Source organism: Ornithodoros turicata, chromosome 1 (assembly GCF_037126465.1).
Source record: "Ornithodoros turicata isolate Travis chromosome 1, ASM3712646v1, whole genome shotgun sequence".
Lineage (NCBI taxonomy): Eukaryota > Metazoa > Arthropoda > Arachnida > Ixodida > Argasidae > Ornithodoros > Ornithodoros turicata.
In genome coordinates, this window is record NC_088201.1 from 212,073,414 (window position 1) to 212,093,943 (window position 20,530).

The 20,530-nt window shown below is 44.6% G+C and overlaps 1 protein-coding gene across 1 annotated transcript in view; it reads right to left on the reverse strand.

The window, feature by feature from the left end:
* The window catches only part of LOC135376111 (uncharacterized), a 166,895-nt gene that overhangs the window by 104,387 nt on the left and 41,978 nt on the right, over positions 1–20,530 (reverse strand). The gene's annotated exons all lie outside the window — the stretch shown is intronic.

Here is a 20,530-nt window from a genome sequence, read left to right on the forward strand (position 1 = left end):
GAACAGAACAATGTGTAACATGCTATTCTTGCTGTGTAGCACGTAGCGAGATTGACAATATTTATTTATTTATAATACGTCTGGCGATTGCCATAGAACGAGGGGCAAGTACACAAATATGCCTTTACACAAATGTGCAAGTATACAAGTCCAATATTAGTGCAGTTGCAATGCAAATGGAAAAGGAATGTTAAAGCACAAAGAAGCGAAACCAATCACGCATCCTGACCTGTCAAGTAATCAAAACAGGCTGCATTAAATGAAGACAAAGTGTCACATGCTATGACCTCAGCTGGCAGAGAATTCCAATCACGGATACAAAGAGGAAAAAAAGAGTGCTTAAAACAGTTTGCTCGAAATCTAAACTGTTCTATATACTTAGGGTGCTAAAACGCAAATGTAATGTAATCATCCCGTGGGATACATGTTTAGTTGTGAAAAATAGACCACAATAACTTTAGGCGACAAATTCTATTCCTGACTGCTAGTCTGGGAAGGCCAGACTCATGCAGAAGCCCTGAGACAGACACACCACAGGAGTATTTGTTAAATGCGAAGCGAATGGCCCTCCTCTGACTTTGCTCAAGCTTCTGTATGGTTGAAGTCGTCTCAGGAAACCATACTACTGAAGCATACTCTAATACTGGTCGAACCAATGTTCTATAAGCTGTCAACTTGGTATTAACATCAGCGCCTCGCAACGTCCTTCTCAAGTAGTACAGTTTAAAATTTGCTTTATTCATCACTGTCTCAATTTGTTTGTCCCATCTTAGATTATCCTGAAATATCAGTCCTAAATACTTGTGTTCTTTACCAGAGGTTAATACTGATTCATTAATCTTGTAATCATAGTCGAGGCGGGATTGCTTGCTGGTTATACTCATTTTCACACTCTTGTGACCATTAATGGACATATGCCATTTTTCGCACCATGTAGTAATCATACATAAAGATGCTTGTAGTTTCATTTGATCTAATTGCGAGGAAACTTCGGAATAAAGGATTCAATCGTCAGCGAAAAGTTTGACATTGACACTAGTATTCTCAGTTATGTCATTGATAAAAATGAAAAACAATAGGGGGCCGAGAACTGACCCCTGCGGTGCTCCTGAGGTCACTGGTGAAAGATCGGAGTTAATTGCATCATAGACAACAAATTCGTAATATGCCGAAAGGCATGAGATATCTGCATATCTGCCCGTCTCGATGACTGAGCGGTGACTTCATGTTCCATCGACTCCATAAGTATACTTAATTTACTGTTGGTGCAGTCGAAGGAAATGTACCAGCAGTTCGTACCTATACGCTCCGGTTTACGGGCGGAGATATTGGCAGCACCTCAGACCGGAAGCGTATGTGTTGAGCCCCACTGCTGGTCCATCTATGGTCATTATCCTATTGCTGTATGGAACTGGGCATCGCGAGGCTCGCATAGAGATCTAAAGACAGGAAAAAAAATCATCTTTTTTTTTTTCATCCGATCAAAAGATGAAAAAAAGAAAAAAACTTAGGATTTCGAGACGACATTCCTCGTCCGCCAGCTCTGATCATAGTTCGGAAACGTGCACATAAAAATGTCCAACTGGCTGCGGAGGAGGGCGTACAATTCTTGATATGCTGAGCAAGTCAGAGATTGTATCTACTTTCTCCGGTCCCAGATCGCTACCCCGCCTTGTTTATTAACAAGTAGCTCACAAGTGATATGTTCATCATACGTATTATTTATGATAGTGGGGCTCCCATGAACCCTGATAAATCATTTCATTCCATTCCTTTGCCGTGGTACGCCGGTGTGTAACACATACTTAGAGTAACATTCAAATCTGAATGTAAGCAAGAAGATGATAGAGGATGCTCGAGGTAACACCTCATTCACAAATAGCAGTGGATCCAAGCAAGTGAGACCTCGTTGCATTGAGGTTTACTGCAGATGAGAGGTATAAGAATATTGCTCGGTATTTCCTCCTTGCTGCCTATACTGTTATGCAGAAGCTTTGCTCAAATGTCGCCCAATGTGTATAAATGTCAATAAACAAGTCACAATCTATATTGTAACAGACTCGTCTATATACAGGTTGCGTCACGTAATGTGTCATTTGGCCTTAGTAAAACAACGGCTCAAAAGAAAAATATTGGGTAAGCGGCTACCATTCAGTTTGCGACCTACTAAAATGACTTTCGACGATTTTTAATTGAAATATATTTTTTTTAAATTCAACTAGGAAATTTGCCTTGACAACCTAACGTTTTTCTTGCTAAATCAGGTGGAGTCACCCGAAAATTGAAAAATTGAGGTTTAAATGCGCATTTGTCAGCGACGCACTAAGTCGGCCACAGAACAGTGGCGCGAAGAGGGCATATCACGGGGCACCTCATAGAGCGATAACAAGGGCGGTGACCTCCATGTGTGATATCCGTTGACAGCAGTAAACTACACCGCTACCCTTCCCTTATTTTTCAGCTACTGTGTCTATCAGGTGGAGAGTGGTATACCCTCGCTGTTATGCGGCCGACTTAGTGCGTGGCTGAAATATGCGCAACTGAATCCCAATTTTCGGACAATTTTTCTGGACAGAACCGGCCGCAGTACGTAATGTATTTTGCGGTGTGCTTCGCTAATTCAGCCATGGTCTATCGATTTAACGAGAAAAAACATTACATCGAGTAGGGAAATTTCCAGGTTCAATTAATAAAAAAGTTATTTCGATTAAAATATGTCAAAATTATATTTAATAGGTGGCAAATTGAATGGCCGGAAGGCAGCCGAGTGCCCCATATTTTTCTGCTGAGCCGTTTTTTTATAACGGTCAAATGACACTTTATGTGGCGCACCCTGTATATATTTCTCTTTTTTTTTTTTCAAAAAGAACACACACACACCAAGTCATTTTTTTTTTACCTGTGGCCGGAGTTTTCCGGAAATTTTACATCTCTACGCTTGCGTTGCGTTCGCCCTTGATTGTCAATTGCATCATCCACTAGTACGTTACATGAGAAGGATGCCGCCTGCCACGAGTGTGTTGGTCCGTGTGAATGAGGGAGCGAATTTTTTTTTAATTTCTTGTTAGCGCCGCGAAGCAACTGTGGCTATGAGCGGCGTACAGACGTGAACAGATGGAGAGAGGACAGCAGGAAGGAGTGGGGACAGGGGGGGTTAGTGTGCGTCCTGGGCCGACTTCAGGGGGAACTGTGCCGACATTCGTCTGGAAAGACTTCGGAAAACCCAGGGAAAACCTCAGACAGCACAGCCGGTGACAGGATTCGAACCCGTGTCACCTCCCAGTCTCGGCGTGGAAAGCGATCATCTTAACCACTATGCCACGGGAGCTGGTGAGGGAGCGAATGGCAACCACGTACAAAAGAATGTGTTGAATGCGAGCGCGTGTCCCCACATTTATGTCTTTAATATGTAGACACTCGACACATTACAGACACTGCGAGAAAAGGGTTCGCCAAGTGGCAACACAGTCTACAGCACGTTTTCACGTCAACAAACATGGCAGCCGCCGCCAGACGTGGATGGGCATGCGCATACACGTATTCAGAAATGCTCCATTAAAGTGTGCAACTGGGCGTTGTGAAGCTTGCGCGGGGTTCGTCTTTCTATGTCCAATAGACGGTTTTAAGGAGATGCGCCGAGCGCGAGGCGCAAAGCTGCATGGAATACTGCACCGTCCTCCGCTTCGGTTAAAGTTTACCCTTTTGCACCATAGTTTACACCGGGAAAGTTTTGTTCTTCTGCTGGACCGCCGATCGCCTCTCAGCAGTGCAATACGCGTTCGTGTCCAAGACGGGAGAGCGGCTTCGGCGGCGCTGTCCGCCAGTTCATTGCCTTCGACACCGCAATGGGCGGGAACCCATTGGAGAGCGAGCCTATGTCCTGCTCCGAACTTGCATGTTGGAGAGAGAACTGAGATGAATTTGACGACGTAGTGAGAGACTGTATCGCTGCTATGCCCTCTCCTGAGCTTCGACACCACATGCGAAGTGGTTTCTCTTGTGACACTTGAGGCATGTCGTCCCCCATGCTGGACATGTCGTTTTCCCCTTCGGGTGGGACCAGCTTCCTTCACATCCTGTGCACCTTTCAGTCCTTTGGTTCTTCTCTTTGGTTCCTTCTCCTGCGCGTTCCTTTCTTGGTTTCTATCTTCTGCACTGAGTGAGTCTTTGCTGGAGTCTCTATGCTGTATGTTTGAACTTCTGCATTCTCAAGGCTGCGAGCAGTCGCTAAAAGTTTATCTAGCATGACCTCAGTTTCTCGTAGTGCTGTGCGACATAGTCTTTGTGATGTGGTCCCCTCTTTAATCTGAGAGAGAAGCTCATTGCCTACATCTGTAAACTCACACGTTGTACTGAGTTTTCTGAGTCTAACGTGGAACTGGTCCAGTGTTGCTCCTGGGTTTTGTCGTGCAAGGCGGAACACGTGGCGTTCGTACACAACATTCTTCTTTGGGGCAAAGTGTTGCTTCAGACGAGCAACAGCAGTGCCATTGTCAGACCTGGTGTTGGAGAGCGTATTAGAAATATCGTATACCTGTTCACCGGCATAATGAAGTAACATGGCACGTTTGCGAGATGCGTCTGTAACGTTTGCTGCTAGAAGAAAATTCTCGCAGCGTGCTTGCCATTTTATCCAACGCTGTGCACGCGATGGTGCTTCGCTATGTGGGTCAAACGGCGAGAATAGATGTAGAAGCGTCTCCATGTGCTCGGTGCTGCTCTTGTGGCGAGTCTCTACGTGGTTGCCGTTTGCTGTGGCTTATCTTGCTCAGGAAACCTTTGAGATCTTCGGGATAGAACCCTCGTCGCCAGTTTTGTAGTGTCTCCGTCCCGGTTCAGTCAAAGGTACGACCAAACGAAGGCCCCCAGATCACCTTGATTCATGCCGTTTATTCAAGAAAAAAACTCAGTGTTCCATGTCCATTCACTTGAAATGTCTCTTCCGCGTTCATCCTCTCCCGCGCACATTCTCCCGTCGATGGTGTAACTACACGGACCGCACTTCTGTGCCCCCTTACGTCACCGGTGTTGCGCAATGGCAAGTAATGCTGCGAGTCCGATGTGGCTGTCGCCCTGTCGACTTCGAGTCGCACATATAAGGTCACAAGGTCTCTGGTCGCGTCTGAGGGTTGAAGTTGAAGCATTACGTTTTCTTGGTTGGAGGCGCTCGGATAACACGCTATAATGAACAGCTTTTTGTGTGTGAATCGTTTGTTACACTTGAGCTGGCAAGTATGACATGTGAGCTGTACTTTTTCGTCGAATGTATTCGTCCTCTGCTCTGCGGCCATTCACAACAAGGAACTCAAGCACATCCCTGGCTTTGAGAGTTTTGCTTACGAGTTACGTGGCCTCTAGCGATTCACCGCAACGTGTATTGGTTGTGTCGCTGTCACCCATGGAAAGTGTCTGGTGGTTGCTTGGCGTTGCAGTTATATTTACGTCAGTTGCGGTTATGTTTACGTGTTGGCAATCTGACAAGAAAGGAACTGAGTTGTGAAGTGCGATTGTGATATTTGGAAGATGCCCCCTTTGTTGCTCGATTTGTTTCCACGAATTATCGTAAAAGACTTCGTGGTCTAATGTTTTGTTTTACTTTGTTTCAACTCGTGTTCTTCGTCATCATTACTGTTATTCTCCAAAGCAGCTTCGCGCCTTCAGGCGATTCTGATTTACTCTGCATTTATTGTTCTACAGATGGCTGTATTTCCTTCCGTCGAAGGACTTGTTGTTTGCCTAAGAATATGTTCCATGCAAGAATTTATTTTTGAGCACGTCACGTGTTCTGTATTCAACATTGAGCATGTCGTAAATCTGAACATTTAGCATTGCCAACCACCATGCCTACAGAAACTCAACTGCAGCGTATTGTGTAAGAGTATTCTGCACGTCGTAGTTATTTCTGGTAACTGTTTGTCGTTTAGCAAATTTATTGTTCAACCAGGTTTCCAATACTGTGTAATACATCCATAACCCTAAGGCTGAGGGACACAATCTAACGACACCAGTTCGCCTGCTTCATTGCGATCTTATATTATTGTGTTACGTAAGCTTGAAGTCACCAGTTGAGGTAACTGGAAAGAAGCAAAAAACCCCAGTAGTCACGTAGCATACCCAATATTTTGCAATTAAAACAACGACAAGTAATTGGTACTATTTCAAGTAAACTGCTTGTTGGCCTTCTGGAGGAAATTTCTTTGTGAAATAACTGTTCCATTTGCCACCGGGACAGAGTCCTCAGCTGTGCAGGCTCCTCCGACGGTGCGGGCACTCTTGTATGTGCGTCGAGAAGGAGGGCATCAGGCTCACACAGCTGAAATGTCGACATTTTAGCTCAAATAGTACAATAACTAAGACCTAACATCTACATATACACATTATATGCTATACATGCATTATTTTTATTTTTAATAGAACACAGGATATGTTCTATTTTACACTGTCACACACCAGCAAATAGTAATAATAATAATAATAATAATAATAATAATAATAATAATAATAATAATAATAATAATGGTTTATTGATGCCCAAGAACGGTCGTGACGACCATAATGTTGGCGCACACAAATACAATATAATGCACTACAAATAGACACAAAATACATACAAACACAGTAATACAATATGCACTAACAACAAGACACGATCTACGCGGTCACACACACAAAAACAAAAACAAAAGAGACTGTACTTGTAAATCGGGTTACTTGAGTCTTGCGCGTGAATGAGATAACTTTAGTTTTTGACGTGTTGATTTTGAGGAAATTAGAAGTACGTTGAACTGGTTGAACACAGCAGTACACCACTGGTATGATAATGGTTGGTAGGGTTATTTTTTGGTAATGTGAAACAAAGTGCAGAGTTGTAGCAGGAACAAAATCTCATGAGGACATAGTGCATCAAAGGTACGTTCCTTTAATTTAGAGCTGACCTGCACAGCACTTGCTGGAGTTGTTCTGGCATGTTACCCTGGTGAAAGACTTCAGCTGCCATACACATGGGCTGCCCTGATTTGAGGGAAGAAAATAACACAGTATACAACTGCAGTTCCGGTGAATGTGTAGTGCTACTGAAGACTAACGAGACCAGACAACAACATGGCGGTGGAATTGCCAGGTCAGAGCGAGAGCTCGGGCTGAGCGAGGCAAGGCTATTTATTATTCGCGCCTTGATGTGATGGCGCTGGCAATGCCGCCACAAATGCAAATGATGTAATCTGACTGAGCAATGATTAATTATAAGGTAAGAAGTGTAAACAAGAAAATGTCCCCCTCAATATCATATCTGTGCACATAAAGCAAACTGTAAATCAAATAACAAAAAAGGTAAAAAAAAACTGTGAACAATATACACAGCCCGAATGGAAGGCAAGACACTGCATGAAATAGGAATCTGGAAACAGGGTGCACAGCATCTGTCTGCTCTGAATAGTGGGTTGCAGTGATCATGCTGTCTCACCTGTGTCAGGGGTTTCAGGCTCCCTTAGGAGGTCGCCTGTAAACATTAAAGCAGATGAGTGAAGAGAGAAGAACGGATACGTATGTTGAACATATTACCTAAATATTCTGTTGAAGTATGGTTTCTAAGATTATGCTAAACGAAGTGTACTTTTATCAACAGTGCATCATGTGAGTTTAGGGACTATATTCGGTAACTTATATTTCTTTTCTTTTACTCTCTCTGCGCCTAAGCGGCGGCAAGCTTCACAGTCACGCAGATGAGAATTATCCCATTTACGCAATCCTGAAATCTGTGATAGCATCTGAACCACACGGAGTGAGAGACCTTTGTTAGCCACAATAACGAAAAATACTCACACGTTTGCGCCGTTTAGGTGCATGTTCTTTCCACGGTGTGGACAGGTATTGTGATGGTGCTACAGCTTGATTCAGACGACACTGAGCTCATTATCCAGTACGTTGTGAGAAATTCAGCGTACCCTTCGTAAATTCGGTCATGCAAATGTCCTCTACAAACACGAGCAGTCGATGGCACCACATCGTCTTTCCACTCCGGCGATCCGGTTGCTTCGTGGCATCAAAAGCTGTCCGTCTCGTCACTGGGAAGCATGAGACATTGGATGCCAGGCGAATATTGACGTAAATTAGGGCAACCAACTATCCAACATCGTCTTGGCATGTCGACGAAAACCACAGGATGCGACTATGCGACTGCGATAGACTGCGACCATGGCGCGGAAGCTGCCGTCATGGAGATTTCCACTCCCGATGAACGCATACGCGGGATTCTACGGCGGGTAGTCCTGGCGGGACGCGGGATCCTACGGCTCGGCAACACGTCACGATGATGTGTTGCCGAGCCGGCCGTGGTCCCGTCAAGTTGCTCGCTGTGTCTCCGCTCGGCAGCTCGCCACGGCGCGGCGCCAGCAGTCCTCCCTTCGCCGCTCCGTTTAAATACGCTCCCGAGAATACTCCTCCCATGATGAAGGGAAAATTTTTGTTCTAGACTCAGAAAAAGGTTTTCTTTCTGATGAAAACGAGAAAAAAATCATTTCATAGTCCATTTAAGTCTGTACAAGAGCTATTATCTCTTATCTCCGCATGATGGAAATGTATAGAAAGGGCATCGCGATGCAGTGGAATCCTCGCAGACTACGTAACAAGCTCCCCGATTTTAAATCTCATCTTTACCAGTACAAGTTTCCTTTCATAGCTGTATGCGAACATGGCATGGATGCTTCACATCGCGTTAATGGTTATACAATCTATCCATCTATCGATCTCATCAATCCTCTGAGAGGAGGACAGTGTTATACATTCGTAATGACCTCGTTGCTGCACCCATAGTGTCATTTGTCATCGATTTTATGATTATGTCTCCTGTAAGATCCGTCTTGGGCACATGCTGTTGACAGTCGTCAGTATCTATCTACGTCCCACGGTACAGGTTCCGTGGGCTGACCTCCACTGCTTGTTCAGTTCACTGGAATCCCCAGCTCTTTTACTGGATGACTTGAATGCTCATCATACGGCCTGAGGAAGCCGTAGAACGGACGGACAGGGAAGGAGATTGTTGGAAGCAATGTAGACTGCTAACATGTGCCACCTTAACAACCGACAGCCAACTTATATGCGATCATCAACGTCACTCGATCTCCTGGATCTTTCCTGGTGCCCACAAGAAATAATTCGCTACATGCCGTGCGCTACCGATGTCGACACCCGAAGTAGTGACCACTTCCCATCTACATTAGCATGAAAGACTCCCCCTGTCGCCCACAGCTGGACTGATCGCTTTCACGAACTGGGCACTCTTTCGTGCTGGCCTCTGAGCATCTGTGCACACCGTCATGTCCTCAGAGGCCCTCTCGCAGGGCATTCGATCCGCCATGCAGGACGCGGAAGTCTTGTCTAAACCGGTCACAGGTCACGTCGGTCATTCTCCAGCAATTAACCACCTCAGAGCATTACGTCGCCGAGCAGGAGAGAATGGCTAGCCGAATTGGGCAACTTCCTGACATTGTGGCGAACCGCCGAATGAAAGCAAAGGTAACACGAGAAAGAAAGAGGACCGGAAGCGTTGGCGTAAGTTTTGTCAACACCTTTCACCATTTGACCCCGCCACAAAGATCTGGAGGACAATTCGAGCTCTGAAGGATGCGCCCCCACAAAAGAATCCTCTTGCCGCAGTGGCTATCGTCAAGGGCGTAGACGAATGCACGCTAGCCACAGACGACTAACGACGACAGCGACTGCCTGAACGTCTACAACAGTTTCGTCAAGAGCTTGAAGACAGAAATCCACCAAGACTGGCCCCGTCCACCGGAGGTTATGGACCGCGACTTTACTCTAATTGAGCTGAACACGGCGTTAAAACGTCTGAATGTGGATCGTCCCAAGGACCACATAAAATCACCTACGCCGCAGTGCGAAACCTTGACGAGCCGCCACTCCAAGCTCTCCTTGATGTTTATAATACGTCTAAGCGATAGGAATCCGTACCAGCTACCTGGAAGGAGGCATTAGTTGTTCAAATCCTGAAACCAGGCAAACCCCCCAATGCCCTATCCTCCTTTCGCCCCGTTGGCCTGACAAGCTATATGGGAAAACTGATGGAGGGAATGGTTTTGCATCGCCTCGACTGGTGGCTCGGAAAACAAGGTGCGTTCCTCATGAAATGGCTCGATTTCGCCGCCACCGAAGCTCTATGGATCCAGTTCCCGCTCGTGCTCATCGACTGATCGTTGTATCGGTCTTCCTGGACATTAAGCGCGCCTATCATATCGTTTGGCACATCTGTGTGTTCCACGGGATGCGGTCTCTTGGAGTCTCTGGTCGACTTTTCATCTGGCTTCTCGATTTCCTTACGGACCGTACTGTCGCTGTCCACACATCCGACGGCCAATGCCCCAAGCACCCTGTTCATCAGGGCGTATCCCAAGGAAGTATTCTCAGTCCTACACTTTTTAATGTGGTAATGGCAGGACTAAAATCGATAGTTCCTTGCAAGGTAGCATTCTCCGTGTATGCCGATGATGTTGCCCTTTGGACAGTAGGCAAGTCACGACCGCCCTTTACAACAAGCCTTAGACAACGCTCATCTCTACCTTACGCGACTTGGAATGGACCTTTCGCCCGAAAGGTGCGTCGAGCTCCCTTTCATCCACACGGCTATAAGCAGCTTCCGTCTTTAGGTGGGTGCAAGGAAGCTCGAGCCTGTGCGTTCCCATCGCTTCCTTAGTGTGGCCCTGGACTCCCACCTGCGTTGGGCTCGCCACATTAATTACCTTGAAACCAAAGTGCAGCGATGGCTTCCTGCCATTCAACATCTTTCTGGCTTAGGGTGGGGCTGTGATCAACGCTCCCTCCTAGCCGTTCACGCAGCTTTGGTGAGCGCGACTGCGCTTTACAGCCTTCCAGTCTTGCGCACGGTTCCTATAACATCGTTAAATACCCTTCGGACCCTGTTCGCCCGAAGCCTTCGTCGCTGCCTTGGCGTTCCAAGAATAACTGAGACACGGCAAGTCCTAGCTGAAGCTGGTGAACTCCCGCTGGAGGTCGTCCGTGAGCGGCAAACGGCTCGACACTTCCTACGTTTGCGTGCGCTCGTTCCCGTCACCCGCACCTCAGGAAAATTCGATACCGTCCTGAAAGTGATTTCCATCGCGTGGCGCAGAGGACAAGCCACGCTCTCACTGGCTTCACACCTAGGACCATCACACTGCCGAACGTCCCCTGGCCTCTGCCTGTGCCACCCACCTTCGCACATCTTTCTGACCTCCAGGCCCGAAGAGATCAGGTTCCCCCTCAAGTCCTTCGAGCCCATTTTCATGCTCTGGTGGATGCGAAGTTTTCCACCTCTTCCGCCGCTTGCACCGATGGCTCATCTCGAAATGGCATGTCCGCGTCAGCATTCGTCATCCCCGACGAAGGCGTAGTTGAAGGACGTTGACTTTGGCATTGTACCTCATCGACAGCTGCAGAACTCTACGCGATACTTTTCTTTCTGCAGCACATCGTTCCATTCACCAGCCGGAATTCGATGGTCTTTACTGGCTAAGCATCTGGGCTGGAAGCAATTGAAAATTCTGGGATACGAGGCTCCTCCGCACCGTTGGTTATGGATATGTTAACCGGTTACAAACTTGTGCACGAAGCAGGGCATAGGTTCGCTCTCCAATGGGTTCCAGCCCATTGCGGTGTCGAAGGCAATGAACAGGCTGACAGCGCCGCCGAAGCAGCTCTCTCGTCTCGGACACGGACGCGTATTGCACTGCTGAGAGGAGATTGGCGGCCCATACTTCGACGCCTCGTGACTCCTCTCGCTACCCGCCAACGGACAGCCGACATACTACCCCACGCCATGCTGAACAGAGTTGACCCAGCGCTCGCTTTCCGCAGACCAGCACATATCTCTCGTCAAGACGCCGCATTAATTCATCGAAGGCGCCTCGACGTGGCCTTCACAGCACAGTGGCGCTAGCGCTTGGGAAAAGTTACCACTCCCCACCGCAGCCACTGCGGTGCTGTTGAAGATCTCGAGCACATTCTTCTCCATTGCCCACACTACCAATTTTGCCGCTCCGTACTCTCCGCATCCTTCAACGAGCTAAACTCCCGCCTCCTCTCCCTCACAAAATTTCTTGGTCGCTGGCCGCATCCAGCACACCAACGCTCTGCCCTCAAGGCTCTCTTCGCCTTTTTGGACGCAACAGGACTTCGATCCTCATTGTAACGGGGCCCATTATTTCACTCCCCGCTTCACCTCCAGCAATGGGGTAGAGTATCGCCCCCGGCGATGAAACACCCCACCCTTCATCCTGAAATAAAGTTGTTGTTGTTGTTGTTCTGTACAAGTTCCTCTTGAGCTGCTCCCAAAGCCTCCGGCGGCTATGGGCCTTGGTGTGCCCTGGCTTGCTTGGCGTCTTATCACCGCGGTCTGGTTGGACTCACGTCGGGCTAGCCTACAATGGCGCTTGGCACACGGCGTTTTACCGCTTCAGGATCGTCTGCCTCGCTTCGGAGTCGTCACTCCTTTCTGTGCTGGCTACGAGTCTGCAGAGCACGCGTTTCATCAGTGGCACTCATACTCTGAGGCACACAGTTGAGGACCTGTTCGGCATGCCCCGGATTCGATGGAGTGTCATTCAGATTTCTTCCGGCCTCCCGTCTCGCATCGCGATAGGAAAAGTTCCTTCTTCTGGCAGTCGAGACCAACTGCCACGTGCGGATTTCTCGCTGCATTGCAGCACATGGTGGCCGTGTCCGTACCCTAGCAGAAGGGCAAAATTTTGTAAGAGCAGGGGTTCGTCCAGCCCTTCGTAGAGAGAGAGCTGTGCACTTTGCTAGGCGATGGTAGACATCTTCGGTCTTCTTTGGAGATCATAGAGGTACATATGTGCTTCTCTTTTATGTGGCCATGTAGAATGTGCCGTTATCACGTACGCAACTTTCCGCGAGTATTCGTTCGTCGCATGGTGATGTCCAGCACACATATTAATCTAGTGATTATATTGTTCTAGAGTCGGCATCCACGTAGTCCTAGTTTAGTCCGTGTGAAACGTCAGAGGAAATCAGTCTGTGTTGCTGGTCTTCCGCTCCGATGCAAATTCAGGGGCGTTTGCTATTTGTCAAAGGTATGTTGCCTCATTTGCAACTGCGTCAACGAAATATCTCCGGAGATGCGTTGACTCCACAGTTTCAATTACTCCTCACATAATTAGTATTTTATGGTTTCTGAAGTGTTCTCCAACAATATTTGCAACACTATTTGCACTAATATTTTTGAAATTTGACGTGGACAAGTCTTGCGTCTTTCACATCCTACACTACTGAAACAAACTGAAAATGTATTGACTAACGCTCAGATTTTATCGCTTATGAAAAAAAAAATGAAGAAATCCTCATGCTACCGAAGGTGTCTAGGTGATGATGAGTTAAAAACGAAATTTAGGGAGTTGCGGAATAGGGTAACAGCTGTCATGCGTTCTGCCAAAAACATGTACTATCATCATAAGTTTAATGTCTCGAATAGGTACAGTCAATACTTAAGTAGTATTCAAGGACAACCGAACGCTTTGGCGGGAGGTCTACCTGTTTCCTCAAGTAGTGACACGTGTGACATTCCTGGTATGGAGGAGACGGATTTGCTACGCCTTGTTTCTCACGTCCCTAATACTAGGGCCCCCGGTTGTGACGGTATTCGTTCAACTGATATCGTAATATTCATGTTATTAAATACGTTCCCCTTTCCATACTGAATGTTGTATTTGCATCAGGTGTACCCAACAAATTAAAAGACCCGTTGTCATGTCCATATTTAAAAGGGGGAAACGAGGCGACGTGAAGAATTATCGCCCTACGTCCACTTTACCGGTACTAGCGGTGATAATGGAAAAATACGTTTTCTCAGTGATGAATTACTTTGCTATCTCCTACAATCCGTCTTCTGGCAATCAGACTGGGTTAATTGAAGGGCGTGGCATAGTCACATTATTGGAGGACTTTACTGATGCGATTTATGATGCTTCAGATAGGCGGCAGGTTGCTCTAGCCTTATCACTAGATCTTTCCCGGGCATTCGATTCCATAATCCATGATATTCTTATAATGGGTTGTATGCATAAAGATACAGACGTCGTTTGTTTTTCTGGTTAAAGAGCTTCGTAAGCAATCGCACACAAGTAGTTTTGTCTGTGGTTTATACAGCGGCGTTACCCCAGTAAATGGGGGGAGGGGGTGTTCCAAAAGGTTCGGTACTTGCACCGTCGTCATTTAGTGCTTATACTAATAATTTGTCTGACGTTATACAAAACTGTAAAATATCCCAGTATGCAGATGACGGCCTCCTGTTTTTTTGAAGCTATTTGTATGTAATTATGTTATAACGAATGTAAGTGGTTTTCCGACAGTGGTATACAATTTAACTCCAATAAAACGCGAATTATGTGCTTCCACTGTCCGTCGAAGCAAATTGACGACGACTAATGGGCATTTCCTTTGTACGGATCGGAGCCTTTGAAGTATGTCCATACTTCGAAATATTTTGGGAAATATTTTGATTCACATTTGTGGAACTCACATTTGTCGTATGTATGTAAACGTTTAAGACAGACCGCCTGCATTCTTTTTCACTTCCATGTTTAACTCCTCCAAAAGTTCGTAGGCCTGTCTTGGACACCCTGGGGTTTTGCCTACTACGGTATGTGATAACGTTGTTTGGGCATTGGAATGAATCGTGGAGAGCTAAGATTAATTCTGTCAGCGTACCGGTCTGAAAAGTGTAGCATAAAAAAACTGTCTTGCGGGTCATTCGGGTGGTCTTTTTCGTAATCCTCACTTCTCCTGTTTTGCTAACCTCTTTAATTATTGCACTGTCCTTAAGCACTTTTGGTTGTCACGCTTCAACTTCTCAGCAGAGGTTACCCGCCGTACACGAAAGCAACCTTTTAAATCCATTCTTCATTAAAACCATTCTTTACGAAGTACGGGTATTGCCGAAGAACGTGTTACGTTGCACGTCTGTTTAACTAGCTGTCTCCCGGTTTTTTGCTGACTGATTCAAAGCTCAGGCTGAACAAACATTTGCGTATACAGTACTCTTGCGAGTAGTGTATGAAATGTATTGTTCTCTGTGTTGTTTCTTTGAACTTCCCGTGAGTGTAGCTTGACTGCCACAGGCCCAGTGGCACCAATTGGCTTAGACGGCCTGCTGTACTTTTCTAGTGTATATCGAGAAAATGCGCAACGGGAAAATAAAATTATTATTATTATTACTATTATTACTATCCTCAATCGCCATTGCATTAGAGTGCGGAGTGAGGCAAAAGAATACACAAAACTACACATATAAAAATAGTATGAAAATAACTATACAATAACAAAGAACAACAGGAGCTGAGGGACTCCTTTGCGGAATGAATCTGGGTTAGTTATCTCAACTATGTTACGTGGAAGGTGGTTCTACTGAGTTGCTGTATACGCTGAAAATGCAGAAAATCCATGAAAGTAAGAATTAGGGTTACATGAAGGGATGTGCACTTTACAACAATGATCAGTGCGGGATGAGATGTAAAAGGGGCGAGTGATAAATTGTGTACCCCATTCCGCGTGCTGATAAATTTTATGAAGCCGAGATATTTCCCTGCGTATCTGAAGAGGCGGCAAACCCAGAGATTCTTTCATTGATGCGATGCTGCTAGTGCGATGGTAGTTTGGTAGTATGAAATGTGTAGAATAGTTTTGGACCATTTCAGAATCGGTAGTTAGTTGAAGAACTAGGATTCCAAACGGCAGATGCGTCAGATAGCAGATTATAATTATTAATTTGTTGTCTTCTGGACAACGAATAACTTTGCTGCCCGCGCTTATTTCCGATAATCAGTTCGGCTTCATTCATGGTCGCGGTACAATAATGCTTTTGGAGGACCTTAGCGACCTACTTTATGGTGCTTCAGAAAAGAAGCAATTCGCTGTTGGATTATCTTTGCAACTTTCCAAGGCTTTCAACACCATATCCCGTAATATTCTTTTGCGTCTTCTCTATGCTTACGGCTTCAGAGGTCGTATATACCCTTGGTTGGTCAATTTCTTAAGTAATCGAATGCGAGTTGTTTTTATGGGTGGAGCAGTAGTAATGGGCCTTGTCCAGGCGTCGTCAGGCCCACTCAGCAACCTGGACCCCTGACCCCTGCCCTGAGCCCTGCGCGTATTTTTCCCTGCGCGGCGCGTGTGCGGAGGGTTGTCCACGTGATTATCGGCCGGGGGAGGGCTGCGCGTGCGCTCATCGTAGCATATTTTTCAGCCTGGGCAGGCTTCTTTGGACGACTTCACATATTTTTCCGATACAACAGGTGAGCGGTTTACATGCAGAGACATGCAAAGAAGGATCATACACAAAAAGTACGAGTCAAAATATATTTATTAATGCCAATCAAGTTGAGATATATTTATTAAAGCCAATAGTGCTGGGAATTGTACCAATTGTGATGTCAATCAGGTGAAGGAGAAAAACCCAGCCGAAAAACCTTCACCACCTATAACAGGGCGGTGCTCGGATGGAGGGCTGCTGTGGTGGGCGGAGCGTGACCGGAGGGCTGCGTGCGCGCTTACCATTCACCCTGGGCTGACTTCTTTCACCATTTTCCTACTTGGGCCGACTTCCTTCCCGCGCCAAGTGGGCGGTGCTCGGGTGGAGGACTGCTGTGGTGGGCGGAGCGTGACCGGAGGGCTGCGTGCGCGCTTACCCTTCATCCTGGGCTGACTTCTTTCACAATTTTCCTACTTGGGCGTCGCGTGGCCCGAGGGCTGCGTGCGCGTTTACCATTCACTCTGGGCCGCCGACTTTCCTCATTTTTCAGCCTGAGTCGACTTGAATCGTAATTTTTTCAGCTACAACAGGTGTGCAGTTTACATGCAAAGGATAGCCATACACAAAAGTACAAGTCAAAATATATTTATTAAAGTCATTAGGAATTATGTTATGACTCTGCGTGAATGGGAAAAACTTAGCCAAAAATCTGAAATAGAAGGAACACAATACATGTAACAAAGAATATACTTATTACAGGTATGGTACATTAGCATTGAATAGGTATCACAAATCAAACACAATATTTTTATTAACAGTAATCACAAGTTTTCAATGAATCAGAATTGATAGCGCATTTAATCAATGAAGATATTCTTAATCAATACGATTACAATCAAAATTACAAATTGTATTATAAAACGTCTAATATTCCTATACGTGAGAACCATCAGTGCAATAGCGGGAAGTTTTGATAGTTGTATGCAGTTAAATGTGAACAGCAGAGACTCTGGAGGACTATTGGACACGAACAAAAGAGGAAATAAAATCTATACTTCTACATTGGTTAACCAAAACAACATAGTAATGTATCGTTCAGAAAATGAAAAAGTCAAACTCATCAGGAAATAGGCATGTTAAAAATGAACTTCACCACATAGCACGCTCCTAGCCAACAATCAGAACAAAGAACGACACGAACACAAGATGAAATAAAATCTATACCAATACAAAGAAGATATTCCACTTCACCACATAACACGCTCCTAGCCCATAAACAGAACAAAGAACGACACGAACACAAGAGGAAATAAAATCTATACCAATACAAAGATATTCCACTTCACCACATAGCACGCTCCTAGCTAACAAACAGAACAAAGAACGACACGAACACAAGAGGAAATAAAATCTATACCAATACAAAGAAGATATTCCACTTCACCACATAGCACGCTCCTAGCCAACAAACAGAACAAAGAACGACACGAACACAAGAGGAAATAAAATCTATTCCAATACAAAGAAGATATTCCACTTCACCGCATAGCACGCTCCTAGCCAACAAACAGAACAAAGAACGACACGAACACAAGATGAAATAAAATCTATCCCAATACAAAGAAGAAATTCCACTTCACCACATAGCACGCTCCTAGCCAACAAACAGAACAAAGAACGACACGAACACAAGAGGAAACAAAATCTATACCAATACAAAGAAGATATTCCACTTCACCACATAGCACACTCCTAGCCAACAAACAGAACAAAGAGCGACACGAACACAAGAGGAAATAAAATCTATACCACTACAAAGAAAATATTCCTAATCAAAACAACAGAGTAAACTATCATTCAGAAAATCAGAAGAAAAAATCAAACTCATCAGAAAATAGACATGTTAAAAATGAACTTCACCACATAGCACGCTCCTAGCCAACAAACAGAACACGAACGACAAGAACAGAAGAGGAAATAAAATCTATACCACTACAAAGAAGATATTCTTAATCGATACGATTACAATCAAATTACAAGTTATATTATAAAAAAGTCTGAGACGTGAGAACCATCATTGCAATAGCGTGAATATCTGTCATAACATTTCGAGCGCAATAGGGAATCTCAGTTTCATATTCCAACATTACTCAACTTTTAATTTCTTATTAAGTGAATAGCATAGACGTAAGGAAATAACGAGAAACAACACAATCAACAGCTACAATTAATAGAGAGCCAAACCTGCGCACCATCCAACACATAGAGAAATAATAGCTAATCAACCTATCAAAGGCGAAATAGCACAGACTTAACAATATAGCACAGACTTAACGCTGAAGAACAGAGGAACACGCGGCGACACGTAAACATCAACAGAGGAAAATAATCTATCATTGAACCATCATAAAATCGATCAATATACAATTTTCATTCTAACAAACACTACGAACCTTGATGGAGGTATCCAAGACATAGGAAATATGCATAGTTTTCACTCTTTTCCTCAAAGCCGGGAGACTTTATGTCTCTATCTATGTGACCATAGCACAGCGCATGCTTTATCACTCAAAGGGTTAGGGGCTATATTACTTCGTCCAGCAAACGGGGCGCTCTAGAAGCCAGATAAGAGAGTTCAAAGGCGATATATTTTATTGTGCAGCGCAAATAGATGTTGATATCACTCGCTCGGGTCACTATCTTTTCGCATCCTTTCCCTGAAACGAAAATCTTTCGTCAAAGTGGTTGACAAGTGGCTAAGTTTATAGAGATGCGATATTGTTATTGAAGATGTAGAGAAAGTCCAAATTATTAATTGGTAGCAATGATACTCAATCAAAAAGAGAAACAAATCTAATTACATCAATTTTTGTAATACCTTGCAACAGAAATTTCTAATGGACCACACAGAAATATCAAATGTGAAATGCAACTCAGAGTTATGAGGCATTCCCATCTTAGAGATACTTACTTATGCCATGCGAGTGAACAATTGGAACAAATACAAGACAATAATTATCTCGAGCGGTAAGTTCACAACTCATAGAATATCAGTCGAGTGAATACTTGAAACAAAATCAAAACGATAATTCTCACGACAGGTGGAGATTATAGCATTCTAAACCAGATGATAATAAAATTTTAATCAATAAAATAAACATAGATATGCTTTTAATTAAGTGTAGATGTGCACTTGAAAACAGAAGAGACAATTGCTCTACATTGAAAAGATGGACAGATTTTGTACTCGATACCGTAAGTCATGGGAAGATGTGATAAAAAACTGCTTCGAAAAGGAGGAGCCGCGAAACGATTTCATTATTGCTGCATTTCAATACGTCCTAGACATGGTCGTATTCGGAGATATGGTACAAACTACAGAACTGAAGGTGCAAGAATTTATATGCCGAATCTACAATACTTATAAAAATATCTGCACATCAACGTCGGAAGGGCCATTGGGATTGATGGTGGAGTTTTTGAGGTTTGCCAACGAAGAATTGATATACACTAGACCAGATGTAATTGTAATCATTGCAATGGGCATTGCATACATCAAGAAAGCAGTCGGATCAAATTATCATATACAAGCGGTCTATATCGCACGATTCATTACGGATTTGTTGAAATTACACATATCTGAGATGGAAAGTACATAAAATCTTATCACGTGATATATTCCACTACCACGGCAACGCAATTATTTTCTTCTACCAGTCTCTACAACGATGTCGAATCAACAGAAGTTCAATATTGTCGTGCAAGGTCTGATGTATTATCACCTGTTGAAACTCAACAAACATATCAATTGTGGTGGACCACTGGACGATTTTCATCTAATACTCTCTTGTACATCATTCCAGAACCTTCATACAAAGAAAGGAAGCATCAATAACAGACTGTGCAAGTTCATCGCGACAAAGTGCAAGTTGTTGAAGCAATACAAACACGGCGACAACATAGCGCCTGCGTTAATCAACGCTGGATTCAAGCGTCCAATAATCAGAATAAACTATTTAATGTCTTCGGAAATCATCAATGAAGACAACAAACGAAAACTTCAAAGATTGGAATAGGACAATTGTAATTTATCGGAATAAACAAGCATATAACTGAAACAATAATTGTAATCTTTGTCATCATTATAATGAATTCTTCGCATCACAATGAAAAACACTTTACATTTAGCATGGCTAGACTGAGAACAATGATCGATAAGGAAACGAATATTCCACAATTTGTGTAAGAATTCGCATA